This window comes from Galleria mellonella, unplaced genomic scaffold (genome assembly GCF_026898425.1).
Source record: "Galleria mellonella isolate WM207_F2 unplaced genomic scaffold, CSIRO_AGI_GalMel_v1 utg1380, whole genome shotgun sequence".
Taxonomy (NCBI): Eukaryota; Metazoa; Arthropoda; class Insecta; order Lepidoptera; family Pyralidae; genus Galleria; species Galleria mellonella.
The window spans coordinates 210,923-237,468 of NW_026441993.1; the positions used below are offsets into that span (position 1 = coordinate 210,923).

The 26,546-nt window shown below is 30.9% G+C and overlaps 1 protein-coding gene across 5 annotated transcripts in view; it reads left to right on the top strand.

Moving 5' to 3' along the window:
• LOC113523562 (uncharacterized) overlaps positions 1-26,546 on the top strand; it is a 176,346-nt gene that overhangs the window by 113,111 nt on the left and 36,689 nt on the right. For all 5 annotated transcript variants that reach the window (XM_052903259.1, XM_052903257.1, XM_052903260.1 and 2 more), the window contains exon 4: positions 1,490-1,530. The gene's annotated coding sequence lies outside the window, so the exon portion shown is untranslated. The remainder of the gene's footprint in view (positions 1-1,489; positions 1,531-26,546) is intronic.

A 26,546-nucleotide genomic window follows, 5' to 3' on the forward strand; every position in this document is an offset into this window, starting at 1 on the left:
TATTACTTTCGAAAATTCCATCTACCCATGCGAAGCCAGATCGAATCTCTGATACTCTCAATAAGAAACTCGGATAAGCTCAAAAAATGCTTAACCTATTTAAAAAATTATTTCGCCTATACAAAACAACACTATTCAGTAATACGGGCTGTATTTTATTATTTTTAAACGTCACAAGATATAAACTTTCGCCCTCTCTCTCTTTCCTTAAATAATATTTACCTCATAGGTAATCTATAACTGAACACTTTACCCAAAAAAACTTGGTTAAAAAATCACTTAATTTTTTTGTATTTACCAATTAAATGTACTGCAAACTCTCCTTAGTTTGGATCTACAGAGCAGTAATATATCAAGCGTTTTTTTTTTTTTTATTTAACAGACCTGCCTCATTATCGAAGAGAACTCATTATCGGAGAGACGTCACTCTATGACATTTGATATAAATTAAATCTATGATATTTGATATAAATTAAATACTCTTATTCGAGTCACATAAGTGAAAATAACATTTCCGTATTACTATTACGAAAGTGTTTTCGATTGGCAACATGTAGTATGTCCTACTGGAGCGAATCCCGGATATGCGCTTTAAAAGCAATCAAGCCGGTGTTAACGTTCAAAGTAATTTCTTTGGCTTCGTCGGCAGTGATAGACGAGTATTACGTATTCGGATGGTAATAAACTCGCTAGTTGCGATCAACGTTGAAACGAAATTGCAACTGCGATTGTCATTCGGCGAGACGCAGCGTAGTCGTAATCTTACAGAGTGATTCCATAAACTTTGTATTATACCGCGTTCAAAAAGGAGGTCCTCAATACATCGTATACTAGCTGTTACCCGCGGCATTGCCCGCGTGTATAGTATATAAAATAACCTAAATATTAAGTTTAGATATAACCTAGCTATATACAAAATACTTAGTAGTTTTTTTCATACCTTCGTCATTTTTTATTTCTTAATCACAAATACAATTAACTCGGCATAAACAAACAGCATCATCAATCTGGTAAAAATACACCAATGAGCGACCAAATATTCCGTAAATATATTAGATTGAAAATATTTGTAAATTAGTACGCGGCATCGTGTGTTTCTATAAATAAATCATGCAACGCAACACAGAATTTTTCGCCATAAAGAAAAATAGCGACTTCAATCTAAATTTATATGGGACCAACGCGGGAGTACTCTATCGAATCAATTCAGGATTATTGGAACATATCGTGTAACATACATACAAAAAATACAGGAAAATTGAGGAACTTTTCCTTTTGGAATTATATAAAAATAAAACTAATATTAATATTCATTTCTCCGTGATAGTGTAAGAAACAATATATTCTGAGTCTATCCGAATGACCCTAAAATTTAAAAATATATGGATATAATTATAAATATTAATAAATCAGCTATCATATAATATTAATATACGTATTACAAACTTCTGTTGCTGATCCGACACTAATTACTACTTTCGTTTTACAGTTGATCATTGCCGGTAAATCCTGGGATCGCCGTTGCTTTTGGTAAGTCTTTTAAACCAGTTAAATCTAGTTCACTACAGTACATCGCAAAATTTGTAGCAAAACCAAATAGTGATGGTAAACATCTAAGTATTTATTGCTATTAACTGCATCTATCTTATTAAAAGGTGTACTCTCCATTTACCTCTATAAAAACAATCTCATCTTTGGTTTTAGTACTATAGCTACATCACCAATAACAAATAGGTATGTAACAGAAAGCTTAAATTTGCCCTTTCTGCATAATTCAAATATAAAAGAAATAAACCTAATGAACTATTCAATATTCAGCTGAAACTGCTAGATTTTAAAACATGAACACTTGCAAGGGATTTTAATTCCTACAGAATCAAAGTATTGAATTCCCAAGTACGCAGTAATGAATAAAACAACAAAACTTTAAAATATAAAACCATTAATTTTAATATTAATTAAAACTACCATTACCAGTATCACATATTCAATCAATTCAAATTCATTCACAAACCTGTCTACTCTGAGCCTTGGTCTTGACAAAGGTAAGCGAAGCCATTGAGAACTACGTATTATACGGTTGAATGAATTCGCATTTATATCAATCGAAATATACTGAAACGAACGAACTTGGTTCACAAGTTTACTCTTTGATTGACATTGAGAGAACATTAAAATAAATTGCAATGTATGCAAAACCAATCAAGCTTTTGTAACGTATATCATTTGTACAACTATTGACAAGCGATTTCTAAATGATATTTTTTGCAATCGCTACTTCTGATATTTCTTTGTATAGCGTTTATTTATATAGAATTAAATACATGTCACTATGTTACTCTTAATTTGAATACTAATTGTACCTATCCAACACTGATATGCAATAAATTAATAATGAAAAATGTATTTAGTATCGTTTTTTTCTCCTATTTGAAATATCTAAGTAATAGTATTTAAAAATGGAATTTTAAGTAAAACAAAATTATATAATGGCTGGCTTATTATTATTATGACTTTTATTTTTCAACTTATGCATTTTTTTTTAATTTATTTTGTCGAGGTGTTTTTTTTTTGCGATAATATAAAAAGAAATTATTTTCAGCACTAAACTTTAACTTAAAAAAATTATAGAAACACGTTAATTTCATATTCTAGATATGAATATACTCCTATGAAATAATTAATTCAAAATTTCGACTGAAAGTTTGGATATTTTCTTATTTCATTGGATTCAGTCAGTCAAGTCAATACAGACTTTCCATTTGCTGTAACAGATTTATATAGGTATGAGATTTATAGTATATGTTACCCTGCCCTAAAACAAATTTAATTCAATCGATATTAAATTGAATTATACAAAACAATGCAAGTTTTGATCGAATATCGCTCATATTCTAATATTATATTATTTCGTGATTTCGAACTGTAACAAATTGATATAAGTATTCAAATATTTAAAATTCTGTTTTTATTTCAATAGGTTCGTATTTCACTTAAACATATACTATTGAAACGATTATACAAACATGTGCTATATACATGAAAATATAATCGAATTATACAGCCACGGCCACTAAAACCTTAAAATTTACATGTAACTCGATTCGCCACAACAACACACTAGTGCATTAAAATACGGACAAAAGCGAACTTTATAATCACTAATTGTGTTTGTTTATTCGTTGTTTTGTTAGCATTACCATCCGTCCGCGTAACATCGGACATTGTTAAATTTTTAAATGCTTCTCCGGTCATATTAGATGGTCTTACTTCTGCCCTGTTTCTGTTAGGGTTTTATTTTTCTTTTTTATTGTGATTCGCAAGAAAAATTACGAACAATATTATAAATAGTGATTATACCTAATCATACACTTTGTGTTTAATATTATTTTTTACTTATCCTACCTTACTACCTAATGTCAAATGGCATTTTCTTTGCCACCTGACTCGAATATAATCCTGGCCACCCTATTCACAGAACGGATGCACCGGTATTTTTAGTTTTATTTACAGCAGTTCACTCGCATAAAAGTATATTTTATTTTCATAGAGTAAAACTTAATTAGCTTCCTTTAGTGATGTAAATAGTGGATGGTATTATTAAATGTCCTAGTTTCACCATTATTCTATGATATTTAAAACGCTTTATGAGCAAACAAAGAGAAATTAACTCGAACTTGATATTTAATTTTAGAACCGCAATATATTATCGTCATCGTCGTCATTAGTCATTCATTACCTCCCCCATAGGCACCCACATAAGTACACATTATGTCGAAAATATTAATTAAGAAAATTGTAAGAGAATACGTATAGAATACAACCTACAAAGAAGATATTTAATTATAACATGTAATATGTGACATAATAACATCAATAACAGCACTGTAATCGTAATTAAATAATTAATTAATCTGAGAGAGAACGCCTGGCTTACTTTCTGCCTGTCATGATGAATTTCGAACATTGCAATTCAGTAGCTACGCCATTTTCTCTAATAGCAACAAATAATAAAATACCTCTGACTATCTCATGTGAGTCGTAAACATTCTTATTATATTTTTTATATAAATGTAAATTAAATATAGTTTATTAATTATCATACTTTTTTTGCACCATATGTTTTGCTTTATATACCCTACAGATATTATCTCCTTTCAAGTTCTCAAAATTGACTGAAAGTAATCCCTTCAAAGGATAAGATAGCCTATATACATTTTAGTTATAACTTAATATCTAAAATATACATACATTCACACTGTACATTAAAGTTTAATTAAATAAATAAATATTAGTCATATATTAAAGGTGAATGTACAGGAGCATTTTATAAATAAATTTTATACTTACATAAATTATTATTTATCCTGCAAAAAAGATGTCTATGGACATAAAAACACCAACTGCCTAGTCCTTAAACTAGGATTAGAAACCTAACAATTCTTTGTTGGTTTCTAATCCTAATCCTCTGGAAGGAGAATCTAAGAACACGCATGCTATGTGCTACAGACTCAAGAACTTGACGATTAGGGTTGCACAATTCGGCAGTTTTATTCACAAATTATATAACTTAGCTTGTAACTGAAATTATATATTAGTACATAAATATTGAACTAAATTAATCGGGCTTAAGTTTGATTATATATTAAGAGAATATTCGAAATTGATCCAACCGAGAATCAAATCCGGAACTTCTTTAACACATTGTAGGTGCGCCATAACGTACGTCGTATTTAATCATATATTTGCACAAAGTTCCGGTACATGCATAAAGTTTAAAATAATAAAATTTTTCTGTAGGATTGAATAATGATTATTATTTACACGTCTTATAATAGATAAGCTATTGTATGTTAATAAGCAGCCGATTTCCCTGACCTACGCGCGACCTGAGAAATAGTCTCACTAGAAGATGACTTATGACCTACATCAATATAAAATTTTGTATTGTATTATGTGTGTATTCATATTCAATATTACATTCAAGCTTTATAGACACATAATTATTGAAACATTTGAAATTAATTTGTTTAAATTGCTAAAAAGTTGTATAAAAGCAATTGCCTATTCTGAATCTATAAAAAGTCAGATCGTGAATCCAAGCAAATGGATAACTATAGAAATCTTTTATCTTCATAGTCCTAATCAAAGAGTGAACTGGAAGAAGACTTTTTAATTTCTTAATATTAAAAATCCCTTTTTATCTAAACTGGAATACAAAAAAGGCGTTCATAATGTACCTAGCAAATTTAATGACAAGATGTATCACAACATAAAATTTACTTTACTGGATAAAGAAAAAGGGACTTCAAAACTCTAAATCACGCTTGTGTCCAGTGTGAAGTAACATCGAATGTGTTCTATCTCGGATTGGTAACCGTACGGTTGAATATTTACTTGAGCTTTTCGTGCCTTTCAATATGGATTTGGTGTTAAACCGAATCGGAGGAGGATTTTAACCGGTATCAAAACGTTTGAAAATATCTACTAGTGCAGATAGAGCCAAACTGAGGGATTAAAGCTCAAAACATTTGAAGACCATGAACTAGCGAAACGCTTATATACACTTTTAAGTTTAAAAATACCACTGTAAATGAATCATAATAGGATATGTTTTATATAACTTGCCGAAGTGAATGTACTATTACATTAATATTACGCCCTAAGCGCGAGCGGCTTATTACAACTCGACGGGATATATGAAGCAAATCTTTTATAATTCGTATAAGGTGGGCTTGATAACCCTTTTAATTAGAAAGGAAGATAGGTCAGTCCTCATTGTTAGCAATATATCCAATTCGCTCGACCTCCGCGCAGTCTGTCATGGAACATCGTGATTAATTCCTAGTGAATTTGCTACAATGGGTCAACTGACCTGACTTCATCTTCCCTCACCGGTAACCCGCCAATATATACCGACAGCGCAGGCAGGGTTATAATTTTTTTTACACACTCTTAACTTCTTTTTTGAAGTTATATGATACTTGTCTTCGGAGTTTCACATGTGTATATATTTATTTAATTAAAATAACAACTTGGTGCATAAAACTGACTAAACTAAGAAGACTTATCTCTGCATTTGTCTTCCCTCTTTTGAAATTACAAACAATAGTTGTTGCAGGTAATAATGATTACACATATCTATTACATATAAGTATTACCTATACTTATTAAATAGGTAAATATTATAAAATATGAATGCTAGCTTCACTTATGTAAGTACAGTTATGTAATCGGTATCTATTAGTGTATAATACATTAGAACCTGTTACTGACTTCACTATTTTTAACTTGTTTATATTTTTTATTTTTTATGTATTTTAGAATGGCAAACAACCTGACGGTCCACCTGATAGAAAGTGGGAAACGGCATCGTCTATAAATACAAACATGCTCATACATGTGACTTCAAAAGGTGACATCACTCGAAATTGAGATTAAATTATTTATGAATAAAGTCTTTGTTTTTCAAATATTAAAAAGTAATACAATATTGGAATACATTATTATGATGACAATTCTAATAATTGTGTGGAAAGATAGTCACAAAAATAGTCAAACAGGTTGAGATTTGAATTTCATAATGAAACCAGAATACAGAAGAAATTTGACATATAAGTACCTATTTCTTCTCAAAATCAAGTATTATATGTACCTCCATATAATTCTTGTCTTCCAGAAAGTTACTAATTTACTCAATAATACTATTTCAATGAAAAGCATAGTTAGCTTGTTAGTTAACTTTGAATATTATGTTTAAATTAACACCGGCGTACTAAGATTTGAAGTACTTCTCTAGGAATAAATGATTGCCAATTAACATTCAAATAATCATCTTCTTAATACAGTCATTATGTCTAGTTAATGAATACTAACTTATTATAAGGCCAGAGTTACTAGTTCAGCCACCAAGGTATTAATTAACAAGCTCAGATTAACAGAAGTAATGTGTTGATGTTATCGACATCGATAGAAAGTACATTACGAGCTATTTTTTTATGGATAAATCGATTATATTTTTTGACACTTTAACGCCTCGACCAATTATCATGGAATTTATCATATCTTCACGTAATACTTAACAAGGAAAAGGATATAAACGAATCCCCTTATTTATTAAAAATTAAAATCTTCTACAAATCTGCTATAACTATTATTATGTTGTCACTTTTTTTCAAATTGGGAATTTAGTATAAAAGAAAGAGACAATACAGATCAAGTTACTTACTAATAAATAAAATCCTTCCAATCACATCGACAAAATCGCGAGCACAGCTCGTTACAAATAAATCGAATTGTAAATTGTTAAGTCGTTAACTGGTTTATAGAAAAAGATTATATCTTTAGTGACCTGTAATTGTACTATTAGTCTTATATTAAGAAGGTCAAGAAAACAAATAATGATATTTTTAACCTTACCGTCATGATAAAACAATGTTGCGAGTATAAATCAATTCATCACGTTTTTCAAATATACAATTATTAACCGTGAAATTCTTTTAAACGTGTAATCGATTTATCGATATGATAATTATATATTCGATGCCTCTGCAACACTGCTCTGTAGGCGCAGCTACATGGACGGTCTACGATTGACCTTTCACGATATAAATAAGGGCCTTTGAATGTTTCCAATTAGACATTACGAATAAATTCGTATTGTTTATATAGCTATATAGTTTTCGGATAAAAAGGTTAAATATTTACTTATTAAATATCACAATTCTTAGATATTATATTGGATAGGACTTTGACCTTTAATTATTAGGTATAAGATATCGAAGACATCGGTAAATATTAATTTAAGGTGTAAATTATTAATATTTTTTTGAAAAATTAATCTTTGCGCTATATTAGCTCTAACTTGTGGTTTCGCCCGCGTGAATTAGAATATAAAGCTTGTGTTAGTGTTTTATATATTAACTTACTTAGTAACTAAGACATGATCCAAAGACATAAATACATACATTCATACAACGTACATAAATACCAAACAATTATTTCCATTTAGTCGCTTAAGCGAGATTGACTAACAAACATCATTACTAAATATACATTCAGTATAATACTAGCAATTTTTTCTACACAAATCTAAATAAAAATTATTGTAGATATATGATCGAACGAAGTATAAAATTTCACTTTAATATCTATAGCCATTTAAGCATAACTGAGTATCAAAATAACTTTACAAATTTTACGTTTTTAATTTTAGTAGTATTCTGTATTAAGGTATTGAAAAGATCTTATTGATGAATAGGTATGTACTATAAAAGTAAATATATACTTGTACAAATATACGAAAGTGCATGTTAATTAAATATTAATTTAAATGTAGATCCAATCTCCTATAGATAAAGTCAGATATGTAACGTGTGATAACACTGATTTAGTTGTTTCTTTTATGTTTACAACACTATTAAACGAAGGCATAACCAAAAACTTTGGCCTTTCTAGCTTAGCCATTGCTCCGAAAGTTTATGCGGTTATAAATTTGGCCACGCCTCGATCTTAGTCTGATAATTGTAAAAACCCATAAAGATACGGTCTAAATACCCTAGTAAAGCCAGCAGTAACAGCTTTATTGTAAAGTAGCAAGTACGTGACTCAATCTAGGTTACTCACGTGTTTTCGAAATACAAAATAGTTCTACCAAACAAAAGATTTTATCCTTTTGTCGTTTTTTTTTTTTTATGCAACATGAGGGCCTACCTTATAGAAAGTGTTAACTGTCATTTATAAACACTTATATAAAATATCCAAGTAAAAATATACGTAAGAAAAACGAACTTACCTAAAAGATTAATGAAAATAACCAAGTCGTTAAATAGATTAGCAAACTACATTAATATTATTAGAATAATATAAGATATTGTATAGTGTTTTTGGTAAACTCTCTTGTAATTATAATTATAATTTGATATTTGTACTTATTGGCACTAAAACAATGGAATTAATAATCACAGAGGTGCATTATTTCTAAATTCACGCAAGGAAAAATCGCAAGTTACAAAGAACATATGCCTGTTTGTATACCGAATTTTCAATCAAATACATTTAATCATTTATCCCGTTCAATCGAACATTTCCCGTGATGACACTTATCTAGATCGATTATTCATCCCCAAGGAGCTGTTTGTACAAGAACTTAAACATTCTACTAGGATTGCCCACTGGCTCAAACTTACGCTTAAATATGAAACCAATTCGGGTAAATATTTTTAAATCATCCTAAATGAAAAAAAGTATCATCCGATAACTTGATATTTATATTATTTTATACGCGTATCGATGATTTTTAAGTATTCTACTTATTTATTGAAATGCAATATATACTATTAAAGTGTGGTATAAACTCCATAGAAAGTGAAGAATTAACGCACCGTTTTTAGATTGCACTTATTCAATATTTATTAGCTGATACTAAAACAGAAATTTTTTAACATCTCTGTAAATTAGCAATTCCCATTAATTCTTTAATATCCGAGAATAGGCAAAATAAATAAAATCGTGTCTAAAAAGTCAGTACAGGGTACGATAGGGCTGATATACCTAAAGAAGAGAAAAGGCCTTAAAAATATTCAAAATAAAAAAGTCAAATGTAAATAATAATGCAATAAACCTATTTTAGCTATTGAAATGTTTTATTTTTTATTTTGTCGAGTTTTTAGAATATTTTAGTTTTTATGAATAACAGGCATGAGTATTTAGGTATTCACTTTATTTTTTAGTAAAATATTTATATTATCTTACACAATGGAAAAGTTAATAAATAAACTAATCATTCGAGCCTAGTAACCTAAATAAAAATTCTGTATAGAATTTTAATAAGGATCTAGAAACTATTATATAACAAATTATAACAATTTCAATATTCAACATACTTTAACCGTAAATCACGCTACATTAATTTAATCAAACAAATCTATCCATCGAATAATCTTGAAATAACATTGTAGAAAACAACAGCTGTAATGTACGAACCAACCTTAGCTAAACAAACTAATGTACATTCAAACTTTAAACAAACTATAATGCAAGCCAAACACGTTACAATAAATTACACTATTGATCGCACTTCATTTGTTTTATGATGCTTAAAATGGTAAACAAGCTAACGGCCAACCTAATGGAAACCGTCACCCCCGTACTACTATGAATACTATATCCGTACTATGAATATTACAAAATACACTATTATACCCATGGTACCCCTTATGCGTTGCCTTTCCTAATTTCTCTACCCTTCTTACCAAAACACTGTCATGCAAATGCAGCTATTTCATAGCAAAAATATGAGTGGGGCAGAGGTACATTAAATATAATATAATATATATGTACCTCATATAAGTTACATAGTTCAACTTCAATGGTAAATGGTTGTAAACTGAAAGCTCCTTATACTATGTTTCCATATAAATACGTTACGATTTATCATTGCATTTTTATACATGTATTTAATTACTGTAATTTCTAATTTGCTATATTATAAATATTTTTTCATTAGGTACCTTTACCAGCAATTTTTTAAAAGCCTCAGCGTTCTGAACGTCAATGATATAAATCTCGTGAAATTATGTACTGGACTACAGTTCTGAAACTGAGAATAAGTACAAAAAGAATAATATAGACATCAAGCAGAAAAAGAATTAAGAAAGAAAAGTTGTCCCTGTTTACCTCTACAAAAAATACTTTGTATTATAATGGATTAATTAACTTTGAGTTTATTTTTTGTGTATTACTAAATAATGTGTACTATTTAATTATAATTTTATGCTATTATGAATATTTTTTCATAATTTTTGGTCTAAATAATAATATAATAATAATAAATCGGTCTAATTAACCACAGTTCTGAAACTGAGAATAAGTACAAAAAGAATAATATAGACATCAAGCAGAAAAAGAATTAAGAAAGAAAAGTTGTCTCTGTAAAATCTTGTAAATAACGTAATAATTTTATTAATTATTTATGTAAGTAAATACTAGTAAATAGGTAGGCAGGAAGAAATTTTAAGCAAGTTGAATTCAATGAGAGCTTTTGTCTACAATAAGTGTATTAAATACGAGTAACATTAATCAACAGGCAACGCCGAATGCACGCTAGTTCAATATTCTGTAATTACAGTACCGTTGTTAATTGACTTATTTCCTGAAAGCAATATGCTGGTATAGGGAATGTATTTTCGATACACATGGCCAAATTACAACGGAAACTGAATATTAATTTACTCGACATAGATATATCATTGTTATAGCAAGCAGATATCCAATTATTATAATGATAACCGGTAATTAAATATCTGAATATTATCTGGGATAATGATGGTGATGAACAACAAAATTAACAGGAAAAACATAATTTAATGGTATTGGTTTTTTTTCTTTTATTGTTATTAGAATTGTAATATTAAAATAAATTTTAAATATTAAATCATTCATCATCATTATTGTAAACTATCCATTACCCACGCCTAAATATATATCGCACAAATATCCCTCATATGTTTAACAAAATCTTAAAAATTGTTATATATATAATTAAAATTACTTATTTGTTATATATATTGTAATAAGTACTTACTTAATAAAAATGACTTTTCACGGTATACGTGATACAACTAGCACGCATGTATTACAATTGTCCAAAATCTAATCATTGTCATAAATTTAAAACCGCCGAGCGTCGCGTCGTGTCAATCAATTAAAATGCGCGGCAGAGCCATAATCACGTTGCAAACTAATGTGCACGTGCTGGCGCTTAGCTCGACCGCATACACTCCATCAGTTCAGCCTATACCCTGCTAGATATGTAGCAGAATTGTAATCATGTTTGCATTTAGTTTACAACCTCAATTTCCGCGAGTGTCGACCGGTAATTATTTCCGTGCTATAATCTCTGCTGCAATTGTAATGTACGTGCTACAAATTTTGACCTGGTTTGTAGCTGACTGATATAAGATGATGAACTTCACATAAGATCATTGTTATTGTTTTAAGGATTTTGCAATTTTTTGAGAATTCTCTATAAATAAAATATAATGGGCAAGAGAGGTCAGCCTATTTGGCCATTGTTATAAGTCTAAAAGGTTAATAATATCAAAAAGGAAAGCCTATAGTTAACTGTTAACTGTTGTTAGCTACATCCTCGACGTTAAATATAGCATATATTTCAACATTTTGGCATTTTTTTAATTCAAAATTATAGGTGACAAATTTACCGCATATTTTGCATGAAATAAGTTTGATAAATATGATCATTGAAATATAATCATGTCGATTGATAAGCAAGACTGTCCCATTCGTTATTATAGGCATAAGGATATTTATTTTACTTTTAGATTTTTTATAAAAATATTGTAGAATGCAATAAATAAATTGAATTGAATTGAAAAGTAATTCAGTTATTGGTAATTATATGCTGGTTATAAATATCATGCATATCATGCAGCTATTAAATTGAAGTAACTTATAATACTCATAGGCAAATAATGATACGAGAAAGAGATAAATAGCAATATTATATTTTTGTATATTATATTTTGGTTCATATTTATTTAAACAATAGCACAATACGGAGGTAAATGTACATATAATAAGCGTTTATATACATACAAAGGTATGTAATTTAATTTTTCCATATTTCAACGGTCAATAGTACGGAAAAAATATTTCAAGCACCGTATCGAATCCTAATTCATGTAAAGGGTAAGTGGATGATTTCTGACGTGACGACGAATATAAAGGGCCAGTAGTGGCGTGTGTCGAATGAATAACCACTGCGTAGATTTCAATACGCCACCCAGAGAAACACAATCAAAACTCAATCCGAAAACACTTGGAAGTTGTCGGCGCATCACGCAAATCGCTTACAAATCACAACTTCTGTGTAATATGATTGTATAACGACCCTTTTTCAGAAGTAATACAACCAGACACCCTTGACATTTTATCAACACGAAACTAAAGTTTGAACGACATTTTGGTCTTTGTTCAATCACGTCATTTACTCACTAACACTATGAAATCGGTACACAAATTTATAATTGAAAATATTTTTTTTTATACAACTTAGAATGGTAAACAAGCTGACGGCCCACCTGATGGAAAGTGATAACCGACGTCTATAGACATGAGCAGTACCATGGACATAACAGAGTATACTGTTTCGCCCATATTACCCTCCATGCATTGCCATTCTTGAGGACTCAGGTGTTATTCCTCTGTACCCTATAATTTTGATTTTATGTTTTTATAAATAAAGGCGAAATTCTTCCAAATATTTTGTTATTTATCATTATTTAAGTCATAAAAATTAAACTCCATAATATTAGTAACAAAATATAATATGACCGTTAATTAAAATTGACGTGAGACATCAATCCGTTTAATGATATACAAGCATACAGATTGACAATCAAGATACAAGAAGAAAGTGAATTAGAGAAATTAACATGTCTTAGATTTTCGGAACAGGCATATGATACATGACATAATGTAATTAAAAAGCCAGTACATACTGACATTTGTAGGTTGAGTCCGCGATCTTATCAACTATAGTCTTACATGAATAAATTATTTAAATTAATTATTATTTAACTAAACTAATAAATATTCGCTTCCAAACAAACGTATCTTTTTATTTTATATCTAAGCATTTTCCACAATTTTGTCTTCATAGAATTGTATTTTAAAATCTATTTTTTCCATAATTTACATCGGACACATTAAAAAGATTTAATATAATACTGTTTAATTTTAATTGACATTAGGTTTTTAGGAAATTCTTAGTACTTACTTTTTCATGCAACATAAAATGACGATCAAGCTAACTCTTTTTTTCATGGATATTGCAGAACACACAGTCAAGTGTTGCCATTCTCGAAACTTAAATGATACCTACTGGTTGGAAAAAACACATTGTATTTTAAAATATAAATGACGCCAATATCAAATTAATTACGATGAAAAATCACCCAAGAGCGCGTTGAATACACTCTTGAGTAGTGAAAACCATTCGTCATAATTAATTTGTGAAAACTTCATTACAATAATATTGAATATAAATCGCATTGAATATCAAAACAGTTATGCCAATGGTTTCCTCGACAAATAACTAGATATTGCCTTCTTTTATGGTATTCTTGCAATTTAGTATTATAATAATTTCCACATGATCTGCTTGTAAACAATTTTCTGATCTTCAATCTCAATCTTATGTTATAAGTTGTCAATGAGTTTTTTTCGTTAAACTTGGTAATAAATACCAATACATATACAAAACAGGGCATAGACTTTATATCGTGTTGAAAAGATAAAATGACAGGTTAATTAATTAATAACATTTGAGCACCTTAAATCAAAAACAATTTCTATGCAATTTGTGTACTAATGCAACATGCATTCTGTAATATTATTCACAGTAATATGAATTATAAAGCGTATTCATAAACCATGTCCGCCTACAGCCGACGCGAACGTATTGAGTGACGGAGGACGCGACGTGCCACGGAATAATGACGGCCAAATGAACCGAGATCAGACACGAATTGCAATCATCTGATGCGACCGGCAGCGTGCTAAATTGCAGGTTCATTCACTGGATTCCAAGATATTTATACAATTCTATGACTGCATATATAATTGCATTATTATTAGACATAATATAAAAATTGATATTCAACAAGAATCTCAAATATCCTACTAATATTATAAATGTAAAAATTTCTAAAAATATTTATATATTTATTCACGCCTAATTGGATGAATGGGTTTCAATGAAATTTAATACACGAATACCTACGTAAAATGCTAAATTATCACATAGTATTAACACAAATTTTACGCGGATATTGATCCACGGCGACATAAAGTTAACGTTTTGGATATCCATCTGTCTAATACAAAATAAACAGATTAAAAAAATAAACTTTCAAAAGTACCCAACCCTTAACCCCATCTTTCTCAGTTATTCGTGCCGAGTGCATTTCCAATTACGTTACGGAAAAAGTACCATCAGTTGGCGCATATTTGAATTTTAATGTCATTAAGCCTTACGTAGGTGCTGTCTAGCGAAATGCAAATTAGTTTGTAATCATTATCTTTCCTACCTTACTGTGGAAAATAAACAATTTATGATAAAACAATTCATTTCATATAAATAAATTTTAATATCGTTTGTTGGTAACTATTAATACTGTTGGTTGGCTTGAAAATAACTGAACGAATTTAGCAATTTTTTTAATATCCAGGCAAAGGTTTTAAGGAAAAAAAACGAATTTTGAATTAAGCAATATCTGATCATCACTTGATAATGAATGGATCGATTTGGTTATTTAATTTGCGCAATTTAAATTTTCTTTATTTAAAAAAGAAAAAAATATTTGAATAGGACAACAACTATTGCATCATCTAATCAAATTCTATACGGGTACTAATAATATAAATAGGAAAGATTTGTTCGTTTATTTGTAATGCATAAACTTAAAAACTACTTAACTAATTTTAAAAATGCTTTCATCTATAAAAAGTTATATTATTAGCTAATAACATAGACTATATATTATTTTTGGAAATTCTATAGACCCGTAAGAAGCCGAGCCAGATCACTTGTATTTAATATTTATATTTCATTTAACAAAAACCAACCATATACACGTACGCTTAAAATGAACTCTAGAAATTTGGGTTTCATCAAATGCTTCCACGTCGTCACACATCAATCGAACTGACAGTGACTTAGGCTTTATGGGTGTTGTCGAGGCCCATACCTGATATGGTATGTAACAATGGAATGCAACAAAGGGATCCGTGTTCTAGAATAGCTTGGGCTCCACCGAACGTGGTTAATCGATTTGGATCAGCGTGAATGGCACCCGACAGCCTGTAACTGAAATTCAACACTATTTTATATGAATCATGATGTATCTACTCGTTTAAACAACACGAACTTTCTTTACTACTGCTTTAAAAAACAGCCCTTCAATACACCTAATTGTCTTTATGTTTTCTATTATATTAAAAGTTTTGTCCACGTAAACACTCCGCAAAAATGAAACCCAATAGATCTGGAACGGAATTTATTTTCAGTCGACTTCAAAAAGAAGGAGGTTCTTATTTCGAGTGTATTTTTTTGTTTGTTACATTATAATCCTTTCAATTGTAAACCGATTTAAAAATTTTTTTTGACAGATTTTTACAAATAAAAATAAGATTAAACACATGACATCACTAAAACTTACAATCAAGTAAATTAAACTTAGAGTAACAACATTATAGTAGCACAAACATTATAGGTAGGCAGTTATACAAAATAAAAAGTTAAAATCACACGTTCAAAGATGAACTATCAAAGAACCACTAACTCTGACTATGACTTCTGATTTCTAATTTAAAGTTGCAACTGCATTAAAAATCTCTTCCAATATAATATCTACGGTCAACATTATATTTAACAAAATTGGCGAAACTAAACATAGGCACATAAACAGGCATAGATCCACAATATTGACTTAATGTCACTGTCACCATTTGCTAATTAACTTGTATATTGCAACATTTGCAACAAATAGAAGCAGACACCGGCTGTGGCAATCGGAAATATCGGTATTGTGCGGAAGCCGAATGTTTTGAAATCAGATGATTAAATTGCGGTTGCAAGTTACCTAGTTATGCTTGTAGCCTGTCGGCACAACTGAATTTTTGCATCCGCTGTATAAATAAACCACTGAACCGAATCGTTCGCCTTGATTAGTATACTTTTAACAGCTCCGTAACTACTAGGATTATTAAATAAATGTAAAAAATTTAGTTTCACTAGAACATTCCTTAAAAAATATTTAGATTTTACTTCTATAGGTATATATTTATTCTAATACCGATCACTGTGTTATTAAATGAGTAATCTGTAATCTTTTCTCACTCTATCGGATGCCCTTGGCCACCATATACACGGTGTGAGAGAGCAGTTCCATTACAGTACCTATATAATTGCAAAAATGAATTTAAATTGTTACTTAATTCTATTGATATACATATTTCACAAATAAGTAAATACTTGTTTTCAAGGTTGCGTACTTCCAAATGAAAAACGGAACCTTTATAGGATCACTTTTTTGTCCGTCCATCTGTCTATCAAGCCCCTTTTCTTAGGAACGCGTGGAGGTATCAATTCGACATTATTATCATATAGTCACGTCTGCAAACTCTTAAAACAGTGAAAAAAATCATGCTTCTACATCGACGCAATCAAATAATTCGGCCGTTTATGTTTCATTTATATCGCATATTTTGACATTCGCAAAGGGAATAAAAACCTATAAAGTACTTCCCGTTTATTTAGAATCATGAAATTTGCAAAAAAGCAATGTCATGGTAGCACAAGTCAAGAAAAAAATCCGAAATCTGTAAATATGCAGCTATTTCACAAAAAAAAAAATTAATCTTGATGATTTTCTTATATCGAGCGATTTACAAAAAAATCTTAGAATGGCAAACAATATTGATGGAAAGTGGAATCGTCGCCTATAGTTGAGCAGTACCATGGAAATAACAGAGTATACTGTTTCGCCCATGATACCGCCAATGCGTTGCCATTCCTGAGGACTCAGGTGTTATTCCTCTATACCCTGTAAATTCACGCCATATTCCATCCTTCAAACCGAAACACAGCCATGCAAACACAACTGCTTTACGGTTGAAACACGAATGGGACAGAGGTACCCAAGCAATCGACTTTTGTACAAATTCTCCCTCTGGTAAATATATACGACGAATGTGGCAAACAAGCATTCAGTCCGTCTGATGATAAACTGTCACAGTAACCTATGGACGCCTGTAATACTAAGGATGTCACGTGCGCGTTGCCGACCCTGAAGAAACCTTAATAAAATGTATTAAAAATTTTTCAGGGTCTGTTTTGAAGAACTCATACTGTAGCATTAAGGAAAACCTTGGCAAGAAGCTTTTCGTACAGCCTGAGCGTTCGTTGTTTACAAAATAAAGATATTTTTAAGCCTATTACTTAACAGAAATATACCCTTCATCTATCTTCACGTCAAATCTCTTGAGAAAAAGGTGAGCAAAATAAGTCATTGTGACACAAAATGATGACGAAAGCTTAGCATTTGCAACGCCCACTATAACTATGATACTACCTACCTGTTAATAATCTGTTACCTTGCAATTAGCAGGTACTGTGCAATGTGACTCATACATATTGCATAATGTTATAACAAATAATTAATATTTATATTTTTAAAATTATCTGACGTATAAATTGAATTTTAAATTTAGATATAAAAAATGTTTTTCTAAGTCTATTACTTGATTAACTTATTGCATTAATTATGGCAATAAAATATAAATTAAATTCAGACTTAAAAAATATTAGGATTCTAATTAAATTACTTAATTGACATTCTATATGAAGTATGACGATAAAATAGATTATAAAATAATTTTAGGCGTAAAAAATATTACGATTTTAATTTTATTACTTGACTTTTTGCATTTATTACGATAAATTTGCGATTTCACCGTCGTCACAGTTATATGCGTATTGTTCTACGAATTTAGTTCTATCACACTACAGGCAGTAGAACAAAACAGACTTTTTAGTCCATTTAGTTCTACAATTTGCAGTATGATTTTATTAAAATTAAATGAAAAAAAAGTTAATTGTGAGGGAGGCTTATATATACATCATATGTCTTATATCGTACAGTTTTCTTATAACCTCATATTTATATTAAAAGTGAATGTACAAAAGCATATAAATTAATTTGCCATACCAATTTAATTACAATTGATTAAATCGTAAAGTATCTACAAATAGATGACAAATACATGCATAAATATTAGTATCTTAGAAGTGTTTTAATTTAGATATTGAATTCGCCAAACTCAAATAAACAATTGAGATAATGACAGGAAAATAATAATGGGACATATATTTCTATTGAAATTAATCAAAAAAGATAAATAAATGACAGCTTCAACTGCTCATATACAAGTAAAATGAAAGAGGATTTAATAAATTCACCGTAAAACTACCGTGTAGTAGAAAACATACGCAAATTGCGAGGGGCCTGAGGGTACTTGTGTCCCAGCAACCTAGGCACCGCTCACGAGTACATCCTTACTACCATAATTACACGTATATTATCAGTTTGTCTGCTCGTCTATCTGTATAAAACATATCATCTATATATATAGATCGAGTGTCTCCCTACAAACGTTTTCAAACATCCCAACTTTTTTATTTTTGTGCAAGTTAATCGCTATCATTAAGCACATTTACAATACGATATATTAGCTTATATAATTCGTCAATATATATAAAGATACTAAAATATTACCTTACATTGAAGATTATTCATTGATTTTAAAATAAAAATTCAACAGTTGTCCGATTGTTTTACACTCCATATATGTACCTAAAAGATCTAGATAAAACATTTAAAATATCTTTACATAAAGTTGCAAAAGAGAAAATACAAAAAAAGCCTGTGTAGATAAAATTGTTGCTGTTCTACATAGTTTCTGTCCAATCGGCTAACAATTCTTAAAGCTACATGACTAGAGCTATTGCCACTTCAACTTACTAGTTGAACTACATCGTTTGCTTTTTTTCTGTAGTTAACAGCAAAATTTCAAGCATAGCCCTGTCCATAGTTTGCTGAGAAACTAGGAGCTTTCACATTATAGTTAACAGTTTAAGACTACCAACAGGCTTGAGACTTGTGCGCTGGTTATAAACTGTTATTATTACCATCATAACGACCAAGAGACAATTACTAGAAACTGCTAAACGATAGTTTGACATGTCTGCCAACAATAAATGAGCTGCTGTGACGCTCGTTTAGCTTTTCTCATTGCGATGCTATAAAACAACGTAGACAAGTCAGTACTTTAGTGGCTCTAATTTTAGAACCAGTTGAAACGTATAATTACGTTCGCTTTACTCGCTGTATCCCTCAGTTTTGCCTGCGTTGATTAGAAAAAAAAGGAAAAAAATAAATATCACCAGACATATTACCAGACGCATCGTCGTCAGGTCCTAAAATAAAAATAACAAGTTAAAGATACAAAGTAACCTATTTGTTTACCACCACCATGTAGTTTCTTTATATACGTACCATATTTAATTCAAATCTGTTCAGGTATTTAAGCGTAATTAATAAGCGTACAAATGTCTACCTTTACAAACTTATTTCTTATATTACTATCAAAATAATCAAAATCAATTTAGATAATTATATTTTCAAATATCGAGTACGACCAGGACAACATACTAGCGAGGTGTCAAGTGTGATCTCTTGAAACATGCATGTCTATGAATAATGATGCGGGCAGTTGACGCATTGCACGCGTGACGCGGAATAAGCGCTTGACGCTTATATGCATAACTAGGTTTCATACTTATAAATGCAGTATAAATTATGTTTTTTAATATTAAGCTTGGACTATAAATATCCGTTTTTACGCGCAACTGAAATATCTGATTAATCGGGATAAAAAATAGTCCATGTCCTCTTCCATTCGCTATATATACATGTACATATAAATGTCTGCTTAAACTACTAAGGTATTGAGACGTAACAAACGTACAAAATTATGCGATTGCCAACCCGCCTGCTAAGCATGGCAACTACTGGCAAAACTCCTCCAATTGGGAGTGACCTGTATTCAGTAGTGGACAGTTAAAGGCTAGTATGGTATTGTATGGTAATAAAATGTTAATCTTTCTAACATCGTTACTTAATATGAAAGTGAAAGTTCGTAAATTTGAATATTTTTTACTCAATCACACTTAAACAGCTCACATATCGACATATTTCAATGGAATTAATTAAACAGACCATATCTTATATTGATAAATATGTAAATTTATACTAATTCAGATGTTTAAATGTCCTATATATATAAAGCAAATCTTAGTTTTTTTTTCACCCACAGAACTTTACAAATAATATTTAGTTTCACTGTAGAATACTTCTCTAAGAAAATGTTAATGATTTCGATTTAACACTATGTATATTTGTCACTTAAACCGCCATGTAGTCTCGGCATAGAAAGGACTAAACCGTCTTTCAAAAAAAGCGTTCACGCTCACTTTTTATTTTTATCCGAGCAGTAAGTACTTTATATTATTCTCAATTTCGTGTATAATATAGTATACGTCATATATGTGTAAGTATATTTGTTATTTATATATATTTATTTGTTTATATATGTAATTTTAGTATGTATGTATATCAATAATTAGTAGTACCGCATTCGAGTATTCTGACACTTCCCTATGGTTGACTGGGGGAGAATGCTTTTAGCATTAAGTCCGCCATGTACACATATTTGTACTAATGAATAAATAAAATAAATAAATAAAGGACTATCTCTTTCTTTCCTGTGGGTGTCATAAGAGACAACTAAGACAAGAGAGATAGACAACAACGATCTTAAAACATCACCAAAACCTGAGATTGATAACTTGCCTGCTAAACGTAAGTACTGGCAAAACTCCCCAATGGAGACGCCTATTTTCAGCAGTGGACACTTAACAGCTGTTATAATATAATGTAATTAAAACAACCTTTTAAATAAATGTAAGAAAAATTTAAACGACAACTGATAATTTGACTCTCTTTAAACATATATTCTATATTTTTTTTTTATAACAAAGGAGGCAAACATGGAGCTCACCTGATGGTAAGTGACCACCGCCGCCTGTGATTACCTACAACACCAGAGACATCGCAGATGTGCTGCCGGCCTTTTAAAAACTAAAATGCTCTTTTCTTGAAGGTTATGATGTCATATCGGTTCGGAAATACTGCTGCTGAAAGTTGATTCTTAAACTAACAGCATATACAACAAAGCAAAAAAACAAATAAGTAATGACTACTCATAAAAAAGTTATTGGATGAAAGAATAACATTCTGTGTGACACAAGCAAGTAACCTAATTAAGTACATACATAAACAAACAAAAAAACAATCAGGAAATGAGCTCTGTATGTATCATTGAGTAAGTCGACAGAGAAACCGCCTTTTGTTTTGGAAATACTCTACTTCATTAAATCAAGGCAATATGGACTGACACAATGACGGTTAAGTACCATTGAACACCATTACCTAATACATTCTCGTCGCATGAATGGTGAGAGGTTGGATTGGTTGGAATAATTCATGCACAACTATATAATCGTACGATATATATCTAAGTGGAACATCCCAATCTTCATAAGTTTTCGAGCATTAAAACTCTGCACCTTAATCGTTTTATATATATATATATATATATATATATATATATATATATATATATATATATATATATATATATATATATATATATATATATATATTGTTATAATCTACGTATTTGTTATTTTTGTCAACGTTATTTATGATACTAGATGATCGTCATCGTCATCATTTCAGTTATTTTATTATTAAATGACTAAATATTTATAATAATCCTAAGCCAAAACTGCTACAAGGACTACGGTCCTGAATCTCTTATTTGAGACTGACTGACTGACTGACTCGCCGGGACTGACTGGATTGTGCTTTATCCCCTACTCGCCATATATGATATCCTGGGTATGAAAAGGAACGGTGACGCATATTATTATTCCACCAACACACGGTTAGAATATTATGCAATTTAGTTTTATTCACGCCAAAGCCGACTTATGAGCTTACTCGATTTTTATCCGCAGTTTGCAAAATTGGCACATTTCTGGCAACACTGCCGCCGCCGACGGTCTGATCCTTTCATTAGCATATTTTCCCTGGATGATATCAAATATCGGGGTTTCTGGTCGCATCTTAGCACATTATATCGGCTGCTCTGTAATTACACTTCGACAACTCCTGTTATAATTACACGGCGTTAGGCTGCCCGTGGACGGAACTACTAAATTATTCATGGAAGGATCATCCCGATTAAACAAATACTTAGTTACGTTTAAATAAAATAACCGATGTAAATGGACGTGATTTTCAACTGACTTAAAAAAGGAGAAGTTTCTCAATTTGATTGTATTTTTCGTTTTTTTGATGTTTATTTTTTTCAATCAAAAGAGTTTACGATTTAAATTTAACACTAAATAATTAATACCTTCAATTATCTGTACTGTACGTTGTAATTAAGTTTAATTAATAACTGGCGTCCTCGCACAGGCAAACGCAGTGTAGGACGACCCCCCATTAGATGGAGTGAGGACCTCGAATGCCTTGCAATTAGTGAGTGGATGCAGATGGCTCAGAACCATTCCTCATGGCAGTTTGTGGGGGAGGCTTATATTCAACACTGGACACATAATGGCCATTACAATGATACTTAACAATTACTGTTAATTAAAAATAATACATTTCTTAAAAAAATATTTTTAGGAAAATGAAGATATTTGTATATGAATGAGATGTCCGCCGGGAATTTTATCCGCTTCACAATTTTTCGTCACATAAAAATTAGAATATTATTGTCATATTTGTTTTAATGAATTTATTTTTATACAACTTAGAATGGCAAACAAGCTGACGGCCCACCTGATGGAAAGTGGTAACCGTCGCCTATAGACAAGAGCAGTACCATAGCCATAACAGAGTATACTGTTTCACCCATGATACCCCCATGCGTTGCCATTCCTGAGGACTCAGGTGTTATTCCTCTGTACCCTGTAAATTCACGCCATATCCCACCCTTCAAACCGAAACACAGCCATGCAAACACAACTGCTTCACGGTTGAAACACGAATGGGACAGAGGTACCCAAGCAATCGACTTTTGTACAAAGTCTCCCTCTGGTTATAAATTATAAAACCATCTACTTTGTGTTCATTTAGGAATACTATTGAATATCGAACATTTAATACGCATAAATATTAATAGTACTCAATAAAAAAGCAATAAAACGCAGTGGTTAGATACTGCAATATTTCTTCCTATTTCTCATGTAACCACACTTCGTGCAATGATGGCCGCTATTACGTGAAATTGAGGTAGATGCCCGCATTGATGGCATGCTTTCAAGATGCACACGGTAAGTATTCACGCTAACACTTAACGATTACATTAAGTACACTATATACTGGATAACGGTACTTTCACATGTGCATTATGAACTAACAACGGACATAACAGGCAATCGTTTGCTGCAGGGAACATTTATGGTGGAAATTCTACTACATTGTACGTATTTTGAAGTAGAATGTATGAAATACAACAACGATCCAAGAATGATCTCCATTCTATCATATCCTTGATGTTATTCATGTTTATAGGTGACAGTTATACTATCCATCAGGTAAGCCCACAGGGTAGACCTCCAATTCATATTTTTACATACTCGTTTTAACATAAGAGCATACCTAATCTCGCAATTTTCTCGTAAATATTTATATAAAATTATTATGCCATTATTGTAGGTATTTATAGGATCTAACATACATTATAGCTATCATTTATAGTCACTATCAACATTTCCAGTATTAGACTAGAACAGAATTTATAACTGTTCAATAGTACAGTATGGAGAACAGATGTATTCCCTTGCAAGCGTGTGTCGCTCCCCTGCTGCTAGCATGCGGTTTATTGTAAGCACAAGACTATATTATAAGCACAGGACTTAGTTGTGGGACAATATGGGACGATTGCATACGATATGAGGTTGATATGATTGCAGATCAATTACTGACAACGAAGTATATACTTCCATATAACATTAGTATTGTATATACGAAAGTTCCTGCGTGATATACAAGCATATATGTGTCGTAATCACCTAAATTATATATTTAAAAATGGTTATATTGAATATTTATATAATAGGGAACGATTAAATTAAATTAAATAAAGAGATTTACAAAAGAGATATATTGAAATAGGATAAAAGGAGCTTGCTCTTGATGACATACCTCAATATCCCAAATAAGCCTACATGCTAAAAAGAGCACAATAAAAATGTGCCTGGTTGCCGATACATTAAATAAAAAATAAAAATTCCCGATATAGAATTTTAAGACTCGATCACGATATAATCTGATATATAAACCCGTTATCGTTCCCTACTAGGCATTGATTTTCCTTATATTTTTTTATACAACTTAGAATGGCAAACAAGCTGACGGCCCACCTGATAGAAAGTGGTAACCGTCGCCTATAGACATAAGCAGTACCATGGACATAACAGAGTATACTGTTTCGCCCATAATACCCCCATGCGTTGCCATTAATGAGAACTCAGGTGTTATTCCTCCGTACCCAGTAAATTCACGCCATATCCCACCCTTCAAACCGAAACACAGGCATGCAAACACAACTACTTCACGGTTGAAACACGAATGGGACAGAGGTACCCAAGCAATCGACTTTTGTACAAAGTCTCCCTCTGGTAAAAAGGTCTCCTTATATGAGGAGAATATACTAGTACTGGTGCCATGTTAATCAGTTGGCTTTTATTTATTGTATTACCTAATATACCTATAATGTGCTTCATTCCCGTAGTCACCTCTGACCATCTTTTGGAGATGAAAAGAAGCGGTAATATAAGATACAAATGCATTTTATTCATCATTAAGGGGCATCCATTAATTACGTGAGCTCTTTTTCGATCAGTTTAGACTCCTGCCCCCTCCCCTTAGGTGAGATTTAGTGAGATTTGCCTTGACCCCCCCCCCCTCCCCTTTCGTGAGATTAACGCAAAAAATATTTTAATCTTAATTTATATTTATTATTCGGGAAAATAATAAATCGTTCAGGTATACTATAATTAATTTATTTAAATTAAATAAAATTCAAAGTAAAAACATAAAAACAACACTTTCTTTTAGATTTTTACTCAATCCATGGAGACTCGTGTATTTTTTCAATCGAAATAATTGGACACATATCATCTGGGATTTCTAGTAGTGCAGGAAGACAATCACTGGAAACGTCTACGTTTATCTTTAATATTTTAGTAATATCTTTAATATTTTATATTTTTTGACGTTGACGTGAGATTTTTGATTATCCCCCCCCCCTCGGTTTAAATGAGATTTGGTGAGAATTCATTAGACCCCTCCCCCCCTATTCTGAGCTCACGTAATTAATGGATGCCCCCTTATCATATCAATCGTTATCTGTCCATTGCTGAACATAGGCATCTTCCATAGACTGCCCTATGGAACGGTCCTGAGTCGCCTACATTTTAATATTTACTTTCAATTATGACTATCTCTAAGTATTATACCAGAATCCTTGTTATTTCAACTTGAATAAGTAACATATTTAAAAGAAATAAAAGCAAATATGTTTATATAAAAGAAAACTCGAGTGTATCTAACAAAAGCTATTATGCAAGTCTTAGTCTACTGAAAGCAAATAAACGTTTTTCTCGCCGTACAAGTTTGTACCCACTGTCTCCTGGTTTTCTCTCTTTAAACAGCTTCTTCGTTAGCAGAAGGTTTAATATAACAAAAAAAAACTAATTACGAACTCATTGCATAGTAGGTATCTATCACTTGCATAGTAAATGCGCAAGGTAATCCTCAGGGCAA